A 21,002-nucleotide genomic window follows, 5' to 3' on the forward strand; every position below is an offset into this window, starting at 1 on the left:
TAATAATAATAATAATAAATAAATAAATAAATAAATAAATAAATAAATAAATAAATATCAGTCTTAGGTAATAATACTAAGCTGCCTTTCAAATAGCATACATTTTAATCAAGTGGTCCATGATGTATATGTTATTAACACAGGTTGGCAAATTAATTCATTTGAACTTTTGCATGTACTGTATATTAACGCAGTGGCTTGTAAATGGAAATGACCCTGAATTATTAAGTTGAGTTTCTCCTGATATAAGTTTTTAGTGTTGATATTTTATGCAACATTGGGACAGCACTGTGCATTTTGAGAAAGTGCTATGCTGGATTTAACTGTTTAATGAGTTGGTGTATTCTCAGACTGGAAATAGAATAAAGGAACACAATTGGGAGGCTAACGTTTTTTATGATTTATTTCTTCCTTCAAAATAAGTACAAGACGACTGCATCTGGTGAGCTGTGGTCCAGTGCCATTTACTGAGGGAGTGCGGTTCAGTGCACAAAATAATAATGCTAAAATAAACTAGGCTCTAACAGCATCATTAAAATCTCTCTACCTCCCTCGGAGATAATTATCTTCACAATGGTTGTAGCACAGTAACATCATGCTGCCTTATGTCTGTGAAACAATACTTAAGATCATACCAATTTGTTTTAATTCAGTTGCCTAACATTTCTGTCAACCTCCTCCAATGTGCACAATGGCTACAGGAAAGAGAAAGCAAGTTGTGCTTACAATTGTAAGTTTTTTCTCACCTTAATATATGCATTTTGCTACTGTGTAAATTACCAGACATTGTATACAGCCCTGTACAAACCACAAATGTAATAACTGCCCAAATGTAATAATCTCACCCACAAATGTAATAACCACCTGTTCACATATATAATGTCTCCCACAAATGCTGCATCCATGATAATGCCCGTGAATTACTTAGTACATTTCTATTTATGTATTTAAATAACAGTATTATTTAAATAACTTATAATTAATAATATTCGTTAGTGTCGGGTTTGGATAAAGATTTTTTTTTTTTTTAAAAAGCCATTCATATACCCCAAATAATGACTGCCCAATGATTAAAGTCTATACTCTTGTAGTTAATTATGACAATTATTTTTTTGATTTTTTTTTTTGTAATAAATAATAACTGAAAGTTGGTAGATGGGTTTAACATTTGTGGTTTGTACAGCACTGTGGAAGAGCAGGATCCCTGCTCATGGATTTTTTTTGTTGTGTAAATGTATATTGTAAATAGTGTGTATTTATTGTAATTAGTCAATGAAGTACCTGAAGCTCCTGAGAGAGCCTGCCTGCTGGGTGTGATTAGCAGGTGTGGAATCAAATCAGCAAGTAGGTATAAAAAGGGTCAATTTTTTATTTATTTTTTACCTCAGCAGCTGCTGCAAAATCAAAGCATCTTTGGGCTAAATAAACTGAAATTCCCCAATGTGTGTGTGTGTGCGTGCATATGTGCGTGTGTGTGCGCGTGTGTGAAAACCACGGTTGGATACCGATGAGTGAGTAAGCAAGTCGAAACCACCGACAGCCGGGGGAGTAGCCGGAGTGAATATAAGAACACAAGAACATAAGAAAGTTTACAAAAAGAGGAGGCCATTCAGCCCATCTTGCTCGTTTGGTTGTTAGTAGCTTATTGATCTCAGAATCTCATCAAGCAGCTTCTTGGAGGATCCCAGGATGTCAGCTTCAATAATTGTGCTCCTGTTAAGTGGATACCTGCTACGAATCATATCATTGTTATTTATTTCTTAGCAGACATTATTTTTACATACAATTACATTATTTTTTACCCATTTATGCAGTTGGGTTTTTACTGGAGCAATCTAGGTAAAGTACCTTGCTCAAGGGTACAGCAGCAGTGTCCCCCCCACCTGGGATTGAACCCACGACCCTCCAGTCAAGAGTCCAGAGCCCTAACCACTGCTGATCCTTAAAACATGTACATTGAAATCCTTGCAAATCATGCCCTTCTATTATTATTTATTTATTAGCAGACACCCTTATCCAGGGCGACTTACAATTGTTACAAGATATCACATTATTTTTACATACAATTAATTTTTTTTTTTTTTACACATTATTTTTACATACAATTACCCATTTATACAGTTGGGTTTTTACTGGAGCAATCTAGGTAAAGTACCTTGCTCAAGGGTACAGCAGCAGTGTCCCCCACTGGGGATTGAACCCACAACCCTCCAGTCAAGAGTCCAGAGCCCTAACCACTACTCCACACTGTGGGTCAAATCTGCAGGGTCATCTCGCTCTTCTGGGAAGATCATCTTCTAAGATATCTCCCTCCTTCTGATGTACAGCCCACACAAGCACACCAAAGCCTGACATTTTCTCCACTTAGAGCAATGAATAGGCTACAAACCTGATGTTTTCCAACTGATAAGTAGCATATCCTGTTCAGATGAGTTAACAGTGCATGCAATACAAATAATAAATTACTTCAATGGTCTAATTACTGGATAATTAAACAGAATTGATCTCCAAGGGTTCGTTATTCCAACCTCACAATGTTTTTTTGATGGTAAATAGCTTTTATGAATCACCCTTTGAAATCCTGTCATGTTAAACAATATTACTGCCATGATACAGGAGACACGAGTTTTGTGTGCATATGGGCCAATGTCAGTTGTCTCGAAGTATATTAAAACTACTACAATTTAATATGATTGTGTGTTTTATTTTCTCCTTGTTTATTCTAATTTGTATTCTGATATTCTTGGGTGCCCAACACTTTGCGTACCAAACTCCTCCAAACACAAACGTTATATAAAGAAAGGAAACCGCGCAGTGATGAATTAGAGAAGCGGGTACAGAAGTTTCCTTTCGCTGTTGCTTCAGATCCTGCAGAGACTGGAAGAGATTGTCAAACAGCCAGAAGAATGAAGGGACTGCAGTTGATAAGCATGCTGGAGGTAACTGGATACAGTCCATAGAGCCATGACACATACAACAGACTATATAATTTGTCATTATATTATGACACAGTGATGTGGTGTGCTGAGATAACACAACAGGGGTATAATCTGCATCATGGTGAGACCACAAAACCCTAACCCATGATATTTGGTAACACTTTACATCAAGTGTCTCCAATTACTGTGTATGCACATAGTAGTTACTTAGTAAATACATGTGTAGTTACAATGTTATTATGCAGAGTTACAATATACTTAACATGCTTTTTGTTTTTTGCACGATGTATGCATGAACACAATTGTATCAGAAAAGATTTATATTGCGCAAAATGATTTGCACATTAAGTACAGTGTAGGTATGCATAATAACATTTTGATTAGGTGTAAGTGCACATGTATTTACTCAGTAACTACAATGTAAAGGCATGGTAATTAGAAACACTGAATGCAAAGTGATAGCCAGAATTGTATGATACTCGCAATTACAGAATGTCATGCTAAATGAACCTTTAAGTGTAGTTCTTTCAGAGCAGTGGTAGGTTCAGGAGAGAGAGAGACAGAAATGGTGGCCTCAGATTAATGCCAACACTGTGATAGATATGGCTATGCATTCGATTATTATTATTATTATTACATTTCTTAGCAGACGCCCTTATCCAGGGCGACTTACAATTGTTACATACAATTACCCATTTATACAGCTGGGTTTTTACCGGAGCAATCTAGGTAAAGTACCTTGCTCAAGGGTACAGCAGCAGTGTCCTCCACTGGGGATAGAACCCACGACCCTCCGGTCAGGAGTCCAGAGCCCTAACCACTACTCCACACTGCTGCCCGATTACTGGGGGAAAGGAGCCATGGTCCTGGACCAAATCAAAATTTCGACCCACCCGCTAATCAGAAATTACAAACCCAGTATTAATGGCGAGTTCACTCTGAGGTAGAAGGAATAACCTTCAGATGAACAAAAAAAGCTGCCATCGGTACCAGGTTTGTAATTTGCGATTAGCGGGTGGGTCAGAGTTTTGATTTGGTCCCAACCATGGTCACAGTGGCATCTGGTAAGAATTATTGTATCATGCCCAGCTTCGTAAGATTAATGTAACTGTTTATTTTATTTTAAAGCACTTAAGATGTATGAGTGTCTCTAATTACTGTGTATTTACATAGTAGTTACTTAGTAAATACATGTGTACTTACACATAATTACAATGTTATTATGCATAGTAACAGTGCACTTAATGTATATATATATATATGTATATATATATATATATATATATATATATATATATATATATATATATATATATATATATATTTACATGATATAACCCTAACACTTTTCTGATACAATTGTGTACTAACATATAGCAATTGTGTTAACCTGACAATTAATGTGGTGGCACAAAAAAAGCAAAGTTGAGCTTTTTAAAACATTAATAGGTAGAAGAAACAAGGGTATGAGTTTAATGTAATTCGTGCTGAAAGTGTAATAGTGCCAATAAGGGCTTTTTGTTACGGAGTGTATCACTGTGATACAGCAGTAGTAGCTGGAGTGTATGCACAGTGATATAATACCGTACAAAAACCTACCGTGTGTAATACGGGAAGCACATTGCTTTCTGATATAAACCACTCAAACTAAACTTCCCTTCCTCTCCACAGATTCAGGTTTTGATAGAATAATTGATAGTTGTTGTTTTGTTGAAAAAATAATTATTTATATTTTTTGCACTTTTGCCCAGGTTTTTCTCGCTTGGACATGAATCTATGCAAAGAATAGAACACTTGGATATTCTCATTAAAATCTGGAAACTGGGATTCTGCTTCTAACCAAAAATGGGTCCAATTTGCAAGTGCCAGCCATTGCATGTGAAGACTGTGAGAAAGAATATTCATTATTGCTGGCCTTGTAAAGAGAAGAAACTGCAGGTAAGAAAAATACTATTTATTTGATTATGAGTACTGTCTATGTGGATAGATTAATGAATGTATAGATACCCAACAATCAATGTACTTAATGTGTAAATCTTTTTGCACGGTATACCCTTAACCCCCTAACCCTAACACTAACCCTTTTCTGATTCAAATGTGTACTTACATATATTGTGCAAAAATGATTTGCACATTAAGTTCATTGTAACTATGCATAATAACATTGTAATTATATGTAAGTGCACATGTATTTACAAAGTAACTACTATGTAAATACACATTAATTAGAGACACTTAATGTAGAGCATTAGCGCATTGAAAAAGAAGCATATTCTGTTACTGATTAATGAATGTATTTATAAGAGCTTTTTAATCTACAGTGTTATCAGTACATTTATCTATTAGGATATTATTTTTCCCAAGGCTCTCTTAGCACCATACTGAAGTGTGCCAAGTTTATTTTTATGTTTCACACTGAGAAAGCACAAGTCAGCATTGATAGTAAGTGATGTTTCTGAATGCAGCTCGTCTCAGTTTACCAGTCAGCAAGTGGAGCTCAGCATTGTGATAACTGGTACTTTGATTACTGGGGGAAAGGTACCCACATCAGCGTCAATTCTGGTAAGTGCATCCTAAATGATTATTATTATTATTATTATTATTATTATTATTATTATTATTATTATTATTATTATTAATTTAAGGTCTTTATGCCACACACACATTTGTGTGAAATGAAAAACTGATGAATAAAAAATCAACTCAATATTAAGGGTACCTAAATAGTTTGTTCCTAGCTTTAGTAAAAAAAAAAAAAAAGTTCCTTTCACAAAAAAGTGTTTGCACTTTGATGTACAAATGCTTGATTTTTACTAATAAATAAGACCCATGTCGGCACTAACATACAACCTTGAATATGTATAAAACCATCTACATCATAAACAGGTTAAAATAATTCTACAATTCTACTTAAAAACATAGAACAGCAAAAACAAATCTTTCTTTAGTAAGAAACTATCTGCCACATTGTTTTGGAAAGACCATTATGCAGTACAATGCCGTTTGAGTTTTTGTCCACTTGTGTATAGCAACCACATCACTGTGACAGCTATAGCTATGGGTTCGATTACTGGGGGAAAGGAACCATGGTCACAGTGACATCTGGTAAGAAACCTAAAGATTTATTTTATCATCCCCAGTTTCGAAACATTCATTCAACTGTTTGTTTTATTTTGAAGCACCTAAGTGTTTCTAACATAGTAGTTGGTAAATACATGTGTACTTATACATAATTACAATGCTATTATGCATAGTTACAATGCATTTAATGTGTCTATATGTTTACATGATATAACCCTAACACTTTTCTGATACAATTGTGTATTAATATATAGCAATTATGTTAACCTGACAATTAATGTTGTGGCACAAAAAAGCAATGTTGAACTTTTTAAAACATTAATAGATAGAAGAAACAAGGGTATGAGTTTAATGTAATCAGTGCTGAAAGTGTAATAGTGCGGGTAAGGGCTTTTTGTTAGGGAGTGTATCACTGTGATATTACACTAGTAGCTTTGATTTAGTAGGCACAGTGATATAATACCGTACAAAAACCTACCGTGTGTAATACGGGAAGCACATTGCTTTCTGATATAAACCACTCAAACTGAACTTCCCTTCCTCTCCATAGAGTCACGTTTTGATGGAATAATTGATAGTTGTTGTTTTGTTGAAAAAATAATTATTTATATTTTTTGCACTTTTGCCAAGGTTTTTCTCGCTTGGACATGAATCTATGCAAATAATAGAACACTTGGATATTCTCATCAAAATCCGGAAACTGGGATTCTGCTTCTAAACAAAAATGGGTCCAATTTGCAAGTGCCAGCCATTGCATCTGAAGACTGTGAGAAAGAATATTCATTATTGCTGGCCTTGTAAAGAGAAGAAACTGCAGGTAAGAAAAATACTATTTATTTGATTATGAGTACTGTCTATGTGGATAGATTAATGAATGTATAGATACCCAACAATCAATGTACTTAATGTGTAAATCTTTTTGCACGATATACCCTTAACCCCCTAACCCTAACACTAACCCTTTTCTGATACAAATGTGTACTTACATATATTGTGCAAAAATGATTTGCACTTTAAGTTCATTGTAACTATGCATAATAACATTGTAATTATATGTAAGTGCACATGTATTTACAAAGTAACTACTATGTAAATACACATTTATTAGAGACACTAAATATATAGCATTAGTCCATTGAAAAAGAAGCTTACTCTGTTACTAATTTTTGAAAGTATTTATAAGAGCTTTTTAATCTAAAGTGTTATCAGTACATTTATCTATTAGGATATTGTTTTTCCCAAGGCTCTCTTAGCACCATACTGAAGTGTGCCAAGTTTATTTTTATGTTTCACACTGAGAAAGCACAAGTCAGCATTGATAGTAAGTGATGTTTCTGAATGCAGCTCGTCTCAGTTTATGTACCAGTCAGCAAGAGGAGCTCAGCATTGTGATAACTGATACTTTGATTACTGGGGGAAAGGTACACACATCAGCGTCAATTCTGGTAAGTGCATCCTAAATGATTATTATTATTATTATTATTATTATTATTATTATTATTATTATTATTATTATTATTATTATTATTAATTTAAGGTCTTTATGCCACACTTACATTTGTGTGAAATGAAAAACTGATGAATAAAAAATCAACTCAATATTAAGGGTACCTAAATAGTTTGTTCCTAGCTTTAGTAAAAAAAAAAAAAGTTCCTTTCACAAAAAAAGTGTTTGCACTTTGATGTACAAATGCTTGATTTTTACTAATAAATAAGACCCATGCTGGCACTAACATAAAACCTTGAATATGTATAAAACCATCTACATCATAAACAGGTTAAAATAATTCTACAATTCTACTTAAAAACATAGAACAGCAAAGACAAATCTTTCTTTAGTAAGAAACTATATGCCACATTGTTTTGGAAAGACCATTATGCAGTACAATGCCGTTTGAGTTTTTGTCCACTTGTGTATAGCAACCACATCACTGTGACAGCTATGGCTATGGGTTCGATTACTGGGGGAAAGGAACCATGGTCACAGTGACATCTGGTAAGAGACCTAAAGATTTATTTTATCATCCCCAGTTCCGAAACATTCATTCAACTGTTTGTTTTATTTTGAAGCACCTAAGTGTTTCTAACATAGTAGTTGGTAAAGACATGTGTACTTATACATTATTACAATGCTATTATGCATAGTTACAATGCATTTAATGTGTCTATATGTTTACATGATATAACCCTAACACTTTTCTGATACAATTGTGTATTAACATATAGCAATTATGTTAACCTGACAATTAATGTTGTGGCACAAAAAAGCAATGTTGAACTTTTTAAAACATTAATAGATAGAAGAAACAAGGGTATGAGTTTAATGTAGTCGGTGCTGGCAGTGTAATAGTGTGGGTAAGGGCTTTTTGTTAGGGAGTGTATCACTGTGATATAGCTGGTATAGCTCTGGTTTAGTAGGCACAGTGATATAATACCGTACAAAAACCTACCGTGTGTAATACGGGAAACACATTGCTTTCTGATATAAACCACTCAAACTGAACTTCCCTTCCTCTCCACAGATTCAGGTTTTGATAGAATAATTGATAGTTGTTGTTTTGTTGAAAAAATAATTATTTATATTTTTTGCACTTTTGCCCAGGTTTTTCTCGCTTGGACATGAATCTATGCAAAGAATAGAACACTTGGATATTCCCATTAAAATCCAGAAACTGGGATTCTGCTTCTAAACAAAAATGGGTCCAATTTGCAAGCGCAAGCCATTGCATCTGAAGACTGTGAGAAAGAATATTCATTATTGCTGGCCTTGTAAAGAGATGAAACTGCAGGTAAGAAAACTAATGTTTATTTCATTATGAGTACTGTCTATGTGGATAGATGAATGAATGTATAGATACCCAATAAATGTACTTAATGTGTACATCTTTTTGCACGATATACCCCTAACCCCCTAACCCTAACCGTTTTCTGATACAAATGTGTAATGATTTGCACATTAAGTTAATTGTAACTATGCATAATAACATTGTAATTATATGTAAGTGCACATGTATTTACAAAGTAACTACTATGTAAATACACATTTATTAGAGACACTAAATATATAGCATTAGTCCATTGAAAAAGAAGCTTACTCTGTTACTAATTATTGAAAGTATTTATAAGAGCTTTTTAATCTAAAGTGTTATCAGTACATTTATCTATTAGGATATTATTTTTCCCAAGGCTCTCTTAGCACCATACTGAAGTGTGCCAAGTTTATTTTTATGTTTCACACTGAGAAAGCACAAGTCAGCATTGATAGTAAGTGATGTTTCTGAATGCAGCTCGTCTCAGTTTATGTACCAGTCAGCAAGTGGAGCTCAGCATTGTGATAACTGGTACTTTGATTACTGGGGGAAAGGTACCCACATCAGCGTCAATTCTGGTAAGTGCCTTTTGTGAAAAAAAACTGATACAAAACAAAAATATATATATATGTTGAGAATATTAAGGGAACCTACAGTATATAATTTGTTTATAGCTTTAGTAACATTTTTTTTCCTTTCACACAAAAGTGATTGCGCTTTGATGTAAAAAATACATTTGCAAATAAACAGTACCCACGCACACACTGCAATAACAACATCAACATGTATGATGCCAGTAAATCAATTCAAACAAAGCATAACAAAGTGCACCAAAAAAAATCTACAATACAACGATAAGATATTCAAAACTTTGCATTCCTATGCAAAAAATGTGAATGTTCCAATACCAGTACAGTTAGGACATTGCAAAATGATATCACTATGTAACACAATTTTTGTTCCTGGGTAGTAAGTGTTATTTCCTAATTGCTTATGCCTCAAAAGTATAGAAAATGGCTATTATTCCCCACAAACTTTGCTTTTGTGACCAGGACAGTGATATTTTGAAATTTACCTATTTCCAATGAGAAAACGGGTGAATTTGTGTCTTTTCGTTCACATAAAGTCAGAAAAAAACAACATATGAATCCAAATTAACATGTATTTATACTAAAGTAATACAAAAATGACTACAAAAGATTTAGAAGTGAGTAGTTTTTCGAGATTTACGATTATACTGTAAATCACTTTCACGAATCAGCCCCCAAATGTAGTCTCCCATCATGTTCTCGTTATACTGTCCTTGGTAGCGGTGTTCAAAGTCCAGTATATCCTGGTGGAAGCGCTCGCCTTGCTCCTCCGATATGGACTTTGAGGGACATCCTACAGCCCATTGTGCCGTAGTTCTTCACCAGAGTCTCAACCAGCTCCACATAGTTTTCGGCCTTGTGATTGCCCAGGAAGCCCCGAACCACTGCGCCAAAGCTGTTCCAAGCCGCTTTCTCCTTACTAGTGAGCTTCTTGGGGAATTCATTGCACTCCAGGATCTTCTTTATCTGTGGTCCGATGAAGACACCGGCTTTGACCTTTGCCTCAGACAGCTTAGGGAAGAAGTCTTGAAGGCTGCCGACTCCTTATCTAGAGCTCTGACAAATTGTTTCATAAGGCCCAATTTGATGTGCAGTGGTGGCATCAGCACCTTCCGGGGGTCCACCAGTGGCTCCCACTTGATGTTGTTCCTCCCCACAGAGAACTCGGTCCGCTGTGGCCAGTCCCGCCTGTGGTAGTGCGCCTTGGTGTCCCTGCTGTCCCAAAGGCAAAGATAGCAGGGAAACTTGGTAAAACCGCCTTGGAGACCCATCAGGAATGCCACCATTTTGAAGTCTCCTATGACCTTGATGCCATCTCAGAAAAATGCAGATATGTATCCACTTAGGCAGCTGGAACTAAACTGAACTGGTGGGTTTAAATCCCCTGTATTTATATTACTATTTATATTACTGGAAAGTTCTAGAAAGTTCTAGAAGTTACTCCAAGTTTACTCAGCACTGAATCTATCTGGAATGTTCTGGAAAATTGGTAAATTTCAAAATATCACTGTCCTGGTCACAAAAGCAAAGTTTGTGGGGAATAATAGCCATTTTCTATACTTTTGATGCATAAGCAATTAGGAAATAACGCTTACTACCCAGGAACCCAAAAAAAAAAAAAATTGTTACACAGTGTATTTAATATGTGCTACATATAAATAGTACCCATGCAGGCATAGGTTGAATTACTACATGGCTTGTAGGGATGGGAATTTTAAACGTTTAAACGTATAAAGTGTAAAGAAGTGGTGAAACGTTTACTAATATGCTAGATAACCAATCACATGACAAATGCCACCAAATGCATATTTTTTTATTCATTAACTTTAGTAATTCATCATCAGTAGTGCGTCGCTTATGAGACTGCTCTAGTGCCACAGTAAGGGAGGATATTATAAGCAGGAAGGGGTTTGGCAATCGCCTCCAGGTAGCTTTTCTAATTGGTGCAACAGAAAGATTGACACTGGGACGGGTTTTATTCTCGGTCGATCTGGCACTTCATTGGTGCACTGTGTGTGTTTATACCTGTAGTAGGCGTGGTATGGTATCAATTCCATTAAATAAGGTTAATGACAATGGTTTCTTTCTGAATTTGTTCTATATTTAAAATGGCATTTCTGAACAAAGGAAGCCATGTTTGGAAGTATTTTGAAGAACCGGGTGAGAAAATCGTGGTAAACAATTATGCCAAACAAAATTGCCCTACCACAAAAACACTGGTCACAAAAGCAAAATTTGTGGGGAATAATAGCCATTTTCTATACTTTTGAGGCATAAGCAATTAGGAAATAACACTTACTACCCAGGAACAAAAATTGTGTTACATAGTGTTATTTGAACTTGAAACAAAAATGAATGTTGTGGTTCTACAAAGCAATGCAAAACATACCTTTTTAAAATCATTATAGATAGACAAGGAAGAAGCCACAGCATTAGTTTAATGTAATCAATGCTCCAGTGTAATAGAGCCTGTAAGGGGTTTTTGTTAGGGAGTGTATCACTGTGACATCTGGGGTGGCACAGTGATATAAAACACTACAAAAACCTACTGTGTTTAATACGGGCAACACATTGTCTTCTGCTATTAACTACAGAGATGCAACTTCCTTTTCTCGTCACAGTTTCAGTTTTGACAGCATGCAGTAATTCAACAGGCTCTGCATATATAACTGATCGTGCTTTTTTTCTTCTTTTTTTGCACATTTGCTTAGGTTTCACCTCAGAGCTGAATACATGCTAATTACAGAGCTCTTGTGGCTGGTTTCACAGGCGCCGTTTAGCACTAGTCTTGGTCTGCTGTACCTAAAATAACATTAGTTAGTCCAAGATCAGTGATAATTTGTGAAACCAGCCACAGGATATTTTTATCAGAATCAGAAAAAAACTGGATCAAATTGACATATACATTAATTCATTATTGTTGCTATTGTGAAGAGAAGAAACTGCAGGTAAGATGAATATTATATTTGACTATGATTGTTGTATGAAGACAGGTGAATGAACATCTACAGCTCTGGCCAAACGTTTTGCATCCCCCTATATACAGAATTAACTAATTTTGCTTCATAAAGTCAAATAAAACCTGCTGAATAGAGACAATTATCTATTCAGGGATACCAAGATGTTTAAGTGAGCAAGTAGTCTGTAAAGCAACAAACTCCCCGTCCTCAGCTGTGCTGCTTTCCTAGAAAAAGGAAAACATTTTGGAGGACCATTCTACTTGTCTTGCTCATTAAAATATTTAGCACATTTTAAGACAATTATCTATTCGGAGATACCAGGGTATTTAGTAAGGGGTCTGAGTGAGGAGACATGGGTAATACAATCCCCACTTCTAGTCTTGCTGTAAATCATTTGTTGTTTCAGTAATTTGTGCTGATACTGTGCATAATACAAACATAAAAGAGTATCTTAGCTTTGTAGGTTACTTTCCCTGGAGAGAGTTCTTTGCACAGAGCTTATTAACCGGAAATCAGTTAGCAGTGAACCATTGAACCATAGCTGAGATGATGTAATAGTTATACAATTGAAATTCACTGAAGCATGTTTAGAACCAGACCCTCCTAGACGTTTTAAATGAACGAACAAGTTAGCTAGACTCTCGTTATTTACTCACAGTTGCCACGCAGCAATTCAGAAATAAACAACCAGATTTGATTCAGACACTTGTATGCATTCTTATACCTTGTTAATTATGAGTAGATATAACGGTAACACTTAACAGCCTGGTTTAGAGAAAGCGCATATGTGTAGAGGGAAAATAGAGATTGCAATGCATTTGCACTGTGAGTTTTTTTTTTTTTTTTTGCTACCTAATTATACGTCTTTATTTTCAACACGGGCAGGTTCATTTCTACTCGCAAAGCCGTCTTCTGATTATGACTGATTCAATTGAAACAGCAATTGATTTTTCAGTTCCCTAACAAGCCAATTAGTCACATTTTAAGTCTGGATTTCCATTTATCTGAAAAACAATGAGGCAGCACACATGTAGTCGCAACAATGGCAAAAAAGGAAAAGAAAAATAATTCTTAGCCATCCAAGTTGAGCTTTTTGCTCGATGATATTTTAGCACATCAAACTGTCAAATAAAGAAGTCCAAAAAAAGATTCTGGGACCTAAAGCCGCAGAACAGCAGTTGTGATGCACCCCTGTCTCTGTGAGTCACTTTGGATAAAAGCGTCTGCTAAATGACTAAATAAATATATATATATATATATATATATATATATATATATATATATATATATATATATATATATATATATATATATATTGTAAGAAAGAAGTAACGTCGCCTTTAAGGAATGGCGGCGTTACTACAGAAAATGAAGCAAACAGCACCCAGGAACCGGAGCACTAATTGGTAGGGCGGGGTTCCTGGGGTATATAAGGAAGTAGGGTAGGACAGGACGGGGGGGGATCGTGGGGAGCACGAGCACGAGAGAGAGTGTTGTTAAAACTTCGCAAGGTAAAGCGAACGAGTTTTGTTTTGTGAACAAGAGTTCTGTTTTTTTTGTAAATGGTGAGCGGTTTCCCTCTTGGTGAGGTAGCCTTTTGTTTTGCTGGTATAATTTGTTTTATTTAAACGTTTGTGTGGACGCCGCTCGTCAGTATTAAGTAAAACAGTTCCGCAGCTTCCGTGTCGGTTGAGGACCGTCACGGCGGCCGACTGTGTATCTGTGTGAGGTATCCGGGACTGGAAAAGAGACTGTATGAGTACGCGCTGCAGGAGCAGCGGGTAGAAATAAAAAGGAAAAGAAAGCGGACGAAAACAACAGTTTGGTTTGCAGGACACGTTTATTGTAACAGGAAAATAAGCACGTTGTACACAGGGGTGCTCTGGAACCACCCAGGACACTGGCTGCCGGGGTTCGTCCCCACAGTCTGGATACAGTCATCAACGCCGTTGGGCACGTCTTGCTTAGGAGGCGGGCACAGGAGTGTTCATCCAGGAGCTCTTATTCAGGGCCCCATTACATACTCCAACCAAGAGTCTTCCCGGTACCTGTTACCTGTGTTACAGCGAGATTCCAGCAGAAGGAGTCGGCGCTGTACTTACCTGTTCCCTGTGTTACAGCGAGATTCCAGCAGAGGGAGTCGGCGCTGTACTTACCTGTTACCTGTGTTACAGCGAGATTCCAGCAGAGGGAGTCGGCGCTGTACTTACCTGTTACCTGTGTTACAGCGAGATTCCAGCAGAGGGAGTTGGCGCTGTCCTTACCTGTTCCTGTGTTGCAGCGAGGCTCCAGCAGAGGGAGTCGGCGCTGTCCTTGCCTGTGCTGCAGCGAGACTCCAGCAGAGGGAGTCGGTGCGGTTCTTACCTCTGGGCCAGAGAGCCTGCAGCGAGCGAGGAGTCCATGGATACTCACCCGTGTTGCAGGATTACCCCAGCAGAGGTAGCGGACTTCTACAGGCTCCGACCTGTAGGGACTTGGTATTCTATAATAGATAGAGAGGGGCGAAGAAGTGAGACAGTTAGTGTCCCGTACAGGGCATTCAGTGATTTAAAGAGTCTCTTGTGTTTGAATATTGTAAATAAAAGTTACTTGCCTGCAATCTCTACGTGTCTGTGCTCGTCGGTGGAAGCCGGTGAGAGGAGTATCCCGCAGGGTACCCCTCCAGTTTGTTACATATGGTGGCAGCGGTGGGATCCTAACGACCGAAAACACACTTCAGTCGGACCCACGAGAAACGTAACAAGATGGAGAACACCGACGCACTACTTCGTGCGCTGTTACATGCAACAGCCGTACAATACGACACTAACACGAAAATGCAGGAGCTACACCAGTCTGCTATTCAAGTACAGCAGGAAACCAACCGGCTGCACGCCCAACAGTTGGAGGTAACCCGGCAAGAGATAGCCGTGTTAAAAGGGCGTATGGAACAGTCGGCAACCCTACCACCGGTGACTTCAATTCGACCCACCCACGTCTTGCAGAAGATGACGCGGGAGGATGATGTAGAGGCATTTTTACTGGCGTTTGAACGCACCGCCACCCGGGAGGGGTGGCCATCAGAAAAATGGGCGGGAATCTTGGCCCCATTTTTAGTTGGAGAGGCCCAAAAGGCCTACCATGATCTGGCCCCGCAGGAAGCTGAGAGTTACCCACATCTGAAAGCGGAGATCCTTGCTCGGGAAGGGGTGACCTCAGCTGTGCGGGCCCAGAAATATCATGCCTGGGGCTATGTGCCGGGAATTCCACCCAGGTCACAGATGTATGACCTGATTCACTTAGCCACTAGGTGGCTCAAGCCAGAGATCAATAATGCGGAAAAGGTCATTGAGATCCTCGTTATGGACCGGTATCTACGGTCATTACCGGCCCCATTAAGGAAGTGGGTCGGCCAAGGAGACCCTCGGTCCATTAATGAGTTTGTGGACCTCGTGGAGCGGCAGTTAGCCGCAGAAGAACTCTCTCGTCAGCCCCAGAACCCGGCGGTGAGGACCTCGAGACCACCCATGTGGAAGACTCGATCGGACTTGGGTTCGGGTAAGCGACCGGCGATGCCGGAAAGGGGTGAAGAGCGGTCAGAGGCCGTGAAGGGACTGGGGACAGACAAGGGGGTAAGGGCTGAGGCCCCGGGTTATGGAAACTATAGGTGTTTTAAATGCAATCAGTTGGGCCATATTGCCAAATACTGCAGGAATGAGGAAAGGATGGAGTGTAATGTGATTAAACCCAGTATTGCAGAGAGCTCATTCTGTGGAAACATTATTGTTCCACGTCACCCTGTCGGGGCATACCCTTATTTGGTTTTGGTGTCGGTCAATGGGAAAAGGGCGGAGGCTCTCGCTGATTCGGGAAGTGCAATTACGTTAATTACGCCCGATTTATTATTAGATCGCGAATTAGATCAGGAATTCAAAACAGGGATTACTTGTATTCATGGGGATGTTAAGCACTATCCAACAGCCGTAGTTACTATTGAAGTGGGGTCTCAGATCGTAGACTTACGGGTTGGAGTAGTCCCCCATCTTCCCCACCAAGTAATTCTTGGTAGAAATATTCCGGGGTTTGACACCTTGGTGAAATTTAATAGGCAATTGGCCAAGCCTAGAATAACTATGGAGGAGGAAAGTAAGCCTTCAGAGAGCCCCCAGGCTATTTTCCCATTTACAGACCCGGACCTATTTATTGAAAGTCATTGTGTAAAAGAAAGGAAGTCCCGCCGACAGCGGAGACAGGAACGTGACACTAAGATACAGAGTTTAGTTGGGGTCTTGACAAAACGCAACAGCAAGGGGGTATCTACTCAATGCACTGAGGCAGAAATACTTGCAGAATCGGGGGAAGTGGTATTAGACAACCCAAGGGAAGGTTCTTGGGAGGAGTGTCTTCAACTTCCCAGTGAGAGTTTTGCGAGGGAACAGGAACAAGACCCCACGCTAGTAAATGTTAGGAAAAAGGTGGTGTCGATAAATGGCAGCAGGGTTGAAAATACTGTGGTTAACCCGCTTGAGCATTTTATAATAAAAAACGATCTACTGTATCGCTGTACTCAGCTTAATCAAGAACCAGTAGAACAGTTGTTGGTTCCGCAGGCTTTCCAATCTCAGGTGTTATATTTAGCCCATTCACAGCTGTTTGGGGGACATTTAGGATCTGAAAAAACCCTGCAACGAATATTGAGAAGGTTCTATTGGTTAGGCATTAGAAAGGCAGTGGATCGATACTGTAGGTCATGCCCAGAATGTCAGTTAGCGAGTCCAAATCCAGGTTTCCGAGCACCGTTACAACCCCTCCCGATTATTGAAGTCCCGTTTGAAAGAATAGCGATGGATTTGGTGGGGCCCTTGAATAAGTCGGCTAGGGGTCATGAATATATCCTAGTCATATTAGACTATGCTACCAGATATCCAGAAGCCATCCCTTTACGAAACACGGCATCTAAAACTATTTCTAAGGAATTAATACACTTGTTCTCTCGAGTAGGTATCCCGAAGGAGGTGTTGACGGACCAGGGTACTCCTTTTATGAGCCAGTTGATGAGAGATTTCTGTACTACCCTTAAGGTTAACCCTATTAGAACGTCAGTGTACCATCCTCAAACGGATGGACTTGTGGAGAGGTTTAATAAGACCCTGAAGTCGATGCTAAGGAAAGTGGCCTCCAAAGACGGGAGGGACTGGGACCTCCTATTGCCCTATTTGATGTTTGCTGTTCGGGAGGTACCACAGTCCTCAACCGGGTTCTCTCCGTTTGAATTATTATATGGGAGACAGCCCAGGGGCATTCTGGATATAGCTAAGGAAACGTGGGAAGCTCAAACTTCGTCAGGACGTAATGTGGTAGATTATATCCTACAGGTTCGAGACCGAATTGCAAAAATAACACCCATAGTAAAGGCCCATATGGAGGAAGCACAGGCCCGACAAGCAGGTCAGTATAACAGGTCGGCAGTACGCCGGAAATTTTCACCCGGAGACCGGGTTATGGTATTAGTACCAACCCCAGAGAGTAAACTGTTCACTAAGTGGCAAGGCCCGTATGAAATAATAGCTCCAGTGGGAGAAGTTAATTATAAAGTAAGGCAGACGGATAAACGAAAGAAAGAACAAGTGTACCACATTAACCTTCTTAAACCGTGGGTAGACCGGGAGGAGTTGGTCGCATTGGTAGCCTTGGGAAAAGACGGGAAGGGACTGGAAGGGAGATCAGTTAATATAGGTCCCTCCCTTACGCCCCAACAAGTCCAGGAGGTACAGCGATGTGTGAAAGCTAACCACGATGTGTTTTCTTCCATGCCAGGAAGAACAACGGTTATCCAACATGAGGTCCACACACCCCCGGGGGTGTGTGTCCGGGTTAGGTCCTATAGGATCCCGGAGGCCCAACGGAACGAAGTCGTTCGCGAGGTCGAAGCGATGAAAAGGCTGGACGTCATCGAGGAGTCCTCGAGTCCGTGGAACAGTCCAATTGTGATGGTGGCCAAACCCAACGGAACTTGGCGGTTTTGTAATGACTTTCGTCAGCTCAACCAGGTATCGAAATTTGATTCATATCCTATGCCTAGAGTCGATGAGTTGATTGAAAGATTAGGTTTGGCGAAGTACTTAACTACTTTAGACCTCACAAAGGGGTATTGGCAAATTCCCCTCAGCCCTAAGTCTAGGGAAAAAACTGCATTTGCCACACCCCTAGGACTGTTCCAATATAAGGTAATGCCGTTTGGATTGCATGGCGCACCCGCCACCTTCCAACGGCTTATGGACATCATATTAAGACCTCATGCACAGTATGCTTCGGCTTACATCGATGACATTGTGATATTTACCGATTCGTGGGAGACGCATCTTGAAAAAGTGAACGCCGTATTACAGTCTTTACGGGAAGCAGCATTAACTGCAAACCCGGAGAAATGTTTTGTGGGCTTACAGGAAGCGCAATACTTGGGGTTTGTCGTAGGGGGCGGTAAAGTCAAACCACAAACGAGCAAGGTAGAGGCAATTACAAATTGGCCGATACCAAGAGATAAGAAACAAGTACGAGCCTTCTTAGGGTTAGCAGGATATTATAGACGGTTTGTGCCGGAGTTTTCCTCCATTGCCACACCCCTTACAGATTTAATAAAAAAATCGGCCCCGGTCCGTGTTAAGTGGAGCCCCGAGGCTGATAAAGCATTTAAAGCTATTAAACAGATACTGTGTGACAGCCCGGTGTTGAAGGTACCCGATTTTTCCCAGCCTTTCATATTACAGACAGATGCATCGGAAGTAGGTTTAGGGGCAGTGTTGTCGCAGATAGTTGAGGGGGAGGAACACCCCATAGGGTACTTAAGCCGAAAACTTCTACCACGAGAAAGAAGATATGCCGTGGTTGAAAAAGAATGCTTAGCAGTGAAGTGGGCAATTGAGGCATTGAAATATTATCTGTTAGGCAGAGAATTTACCCTAGTGACAGATCATGCACCCCTAAAATTCATGAAAGAGAATAAGGAGAAAAATGCTAGGGTAACCCGCTGGTTTTTAGCTTTGCAGCCATATAAGTTCAGGATTGAACATAGACGGGGGATTCAAAATGCAAACGCGGATGGGCTGTCGAGAAAACACGGGGTTAGTTGGGCCGCTCTAACCGATAGGTTGGAGCTGGGGAAGAGGATATGTAAGAAAGAAGTAACGTCGCCTTTAAGGAATGGCGGCGTTACTACAGAAAATGAAGCAAACAGCACCCAGGAACCGGAGCACTAATTGGTAGGGCGGGGTTCCTGGGGTATATAAGGAAGTAGGGTAGGACAGGACGGGGGGGATCGTGGGGAGCACCGCCGGATTGTCCTGCAGGAAATACCCAGAGAGAGAGAGTGTTGTTAAAACTTCGCAAGGTAAAGCGAACGAGTTTTGTTTTGTGAACAAGAGTTCTGTTTTTTTTGTAAATGGTGAGCGGTTTCCCTCTTGGTGAGGTAGCCTTTTGTTTTGCTGGTATAATTTGTTTTATTTAAACGTTTGTGTGGACGCCGCTCGTCAGTATTAAGTAAAACAGTTCCGCAGCTTCCGTGTCGGTTGAGGACCGTCACGGCGGCCGACTGTGTATCTGTGTGAGGTATCCGGGACTGGAAAAGAGACTGTATGAGTACGCGCTGCAGGAGCAGCGGGTAGAAATAAAAAGGAAAAGAAAGCGGACGAAAACAACAGTTTGGTTTGCAGGACACGTTTATTGTAACAGGAAAATAAGCACGTTGTACACAGGGGTGCTCTGGAACCACCCAGGACACTGGCTGCCGGGGTTCGTCCCCACAGTCTGGATACAGTCATCAACGCCGTTGGGCACGTCTTGCTTAGGAGGCGGGCACAGGAGTGTTCATCCAGGAGCTCTTATTCAGGGCCCCATTACATACTCCAACCAAGAGTCTTCCCGGTACCTGTTACCTGTGTTACAGCGAGATTCCAGCAGAAGGAGTCGGCGCTGTACTTACCTGTTCCCTGTGTTACAGCGAGATTCCAGCAGAGGGAGTCGGCGCTGTACTTACCTGTTACCTGTGTTACAGCGAGATTCCAGCAGAGGGAGTCGGCGCTGTACTTACCTGTTACCTGTGTTACAGCGAGATTCCAGCAGAGGGAGTTGGCGCTGTCCTTACCTGTTCCTGTGTTGCAGCGAGGCTCCAGCAGAGGGAGTCGGCGCTGTCCTTGCCTGTGCTGCAGCGAGACTCCAGCAGAGGGAGTCGGTGCGGTTCTTACCTCTGGGCCAGAGAGCCTGCAGCGAGCGAGGAGTCCGTGGATACTCACCCGTGTTGCAGGATTACCCCAGCAGAGGTAGCGGACTTCTACAGGCTCCGACCTGTAGGGACTTGGTATTCTATAATAGATAGAGAGGGGCGAAGAAGTGAGACAGTTAGTGTCCCGTACAGGGCATTCAGTGATTTAAAGAGTCTCTTGTGTTTGAATATTGTAAATAAAAGTTACTTGCCTGCAATCTCTACGTGTCTGTGCTCGTCGGTGGAAGCCGGTGAGAGGAGTATCCCGCAGGGTACCCCTCCAGTTTGTTACAATATATATATATATATATATATATATATATATATATATATATATATATATATATATATATATATATATATATATATATATATATATAATAATA

General features: G+C 39.9%; 1 long non-coding RNA gene across 1 annotated transcript; it reads left to right on the top strand.

Annotated features, from left to right (window-relative positions):
- Nucleotides 1-8,634: 8,634 nt before the first annotated feature.
- Nucleotides 8,635-12,210, top strand: LOC131709722 (uncharacterized). The gene is made up of 3 exons (XR_009311591.1): nucleotides 8,635-8,809; nucleotides 9,308-9,408; nucleotides 12,132-12,210. It is a non-coding gene; the product is annotated as an uncharacterized LOC131709722 (long non-coding RNA).
- The last annotated feature ends 8,792 nt before the right edge of the window (nucleotides 12,211-21,002 follow it).

The sequence above is a fragment of the Acipenser ruthenus genome, chromosome 44, assembly GCF_902713425.1.
Source record: "Acipenser ruthenus chromosome 44, fAciRut3.2 maternal haplotype, whole genome shotgun sequence".
Lineage (NCBI taxonomy): Eukaryota > Metazoa > Chordata > Actinopteri > Acipenseriformes > Acipenseridae > Acipenser > Acipenser ruthenus.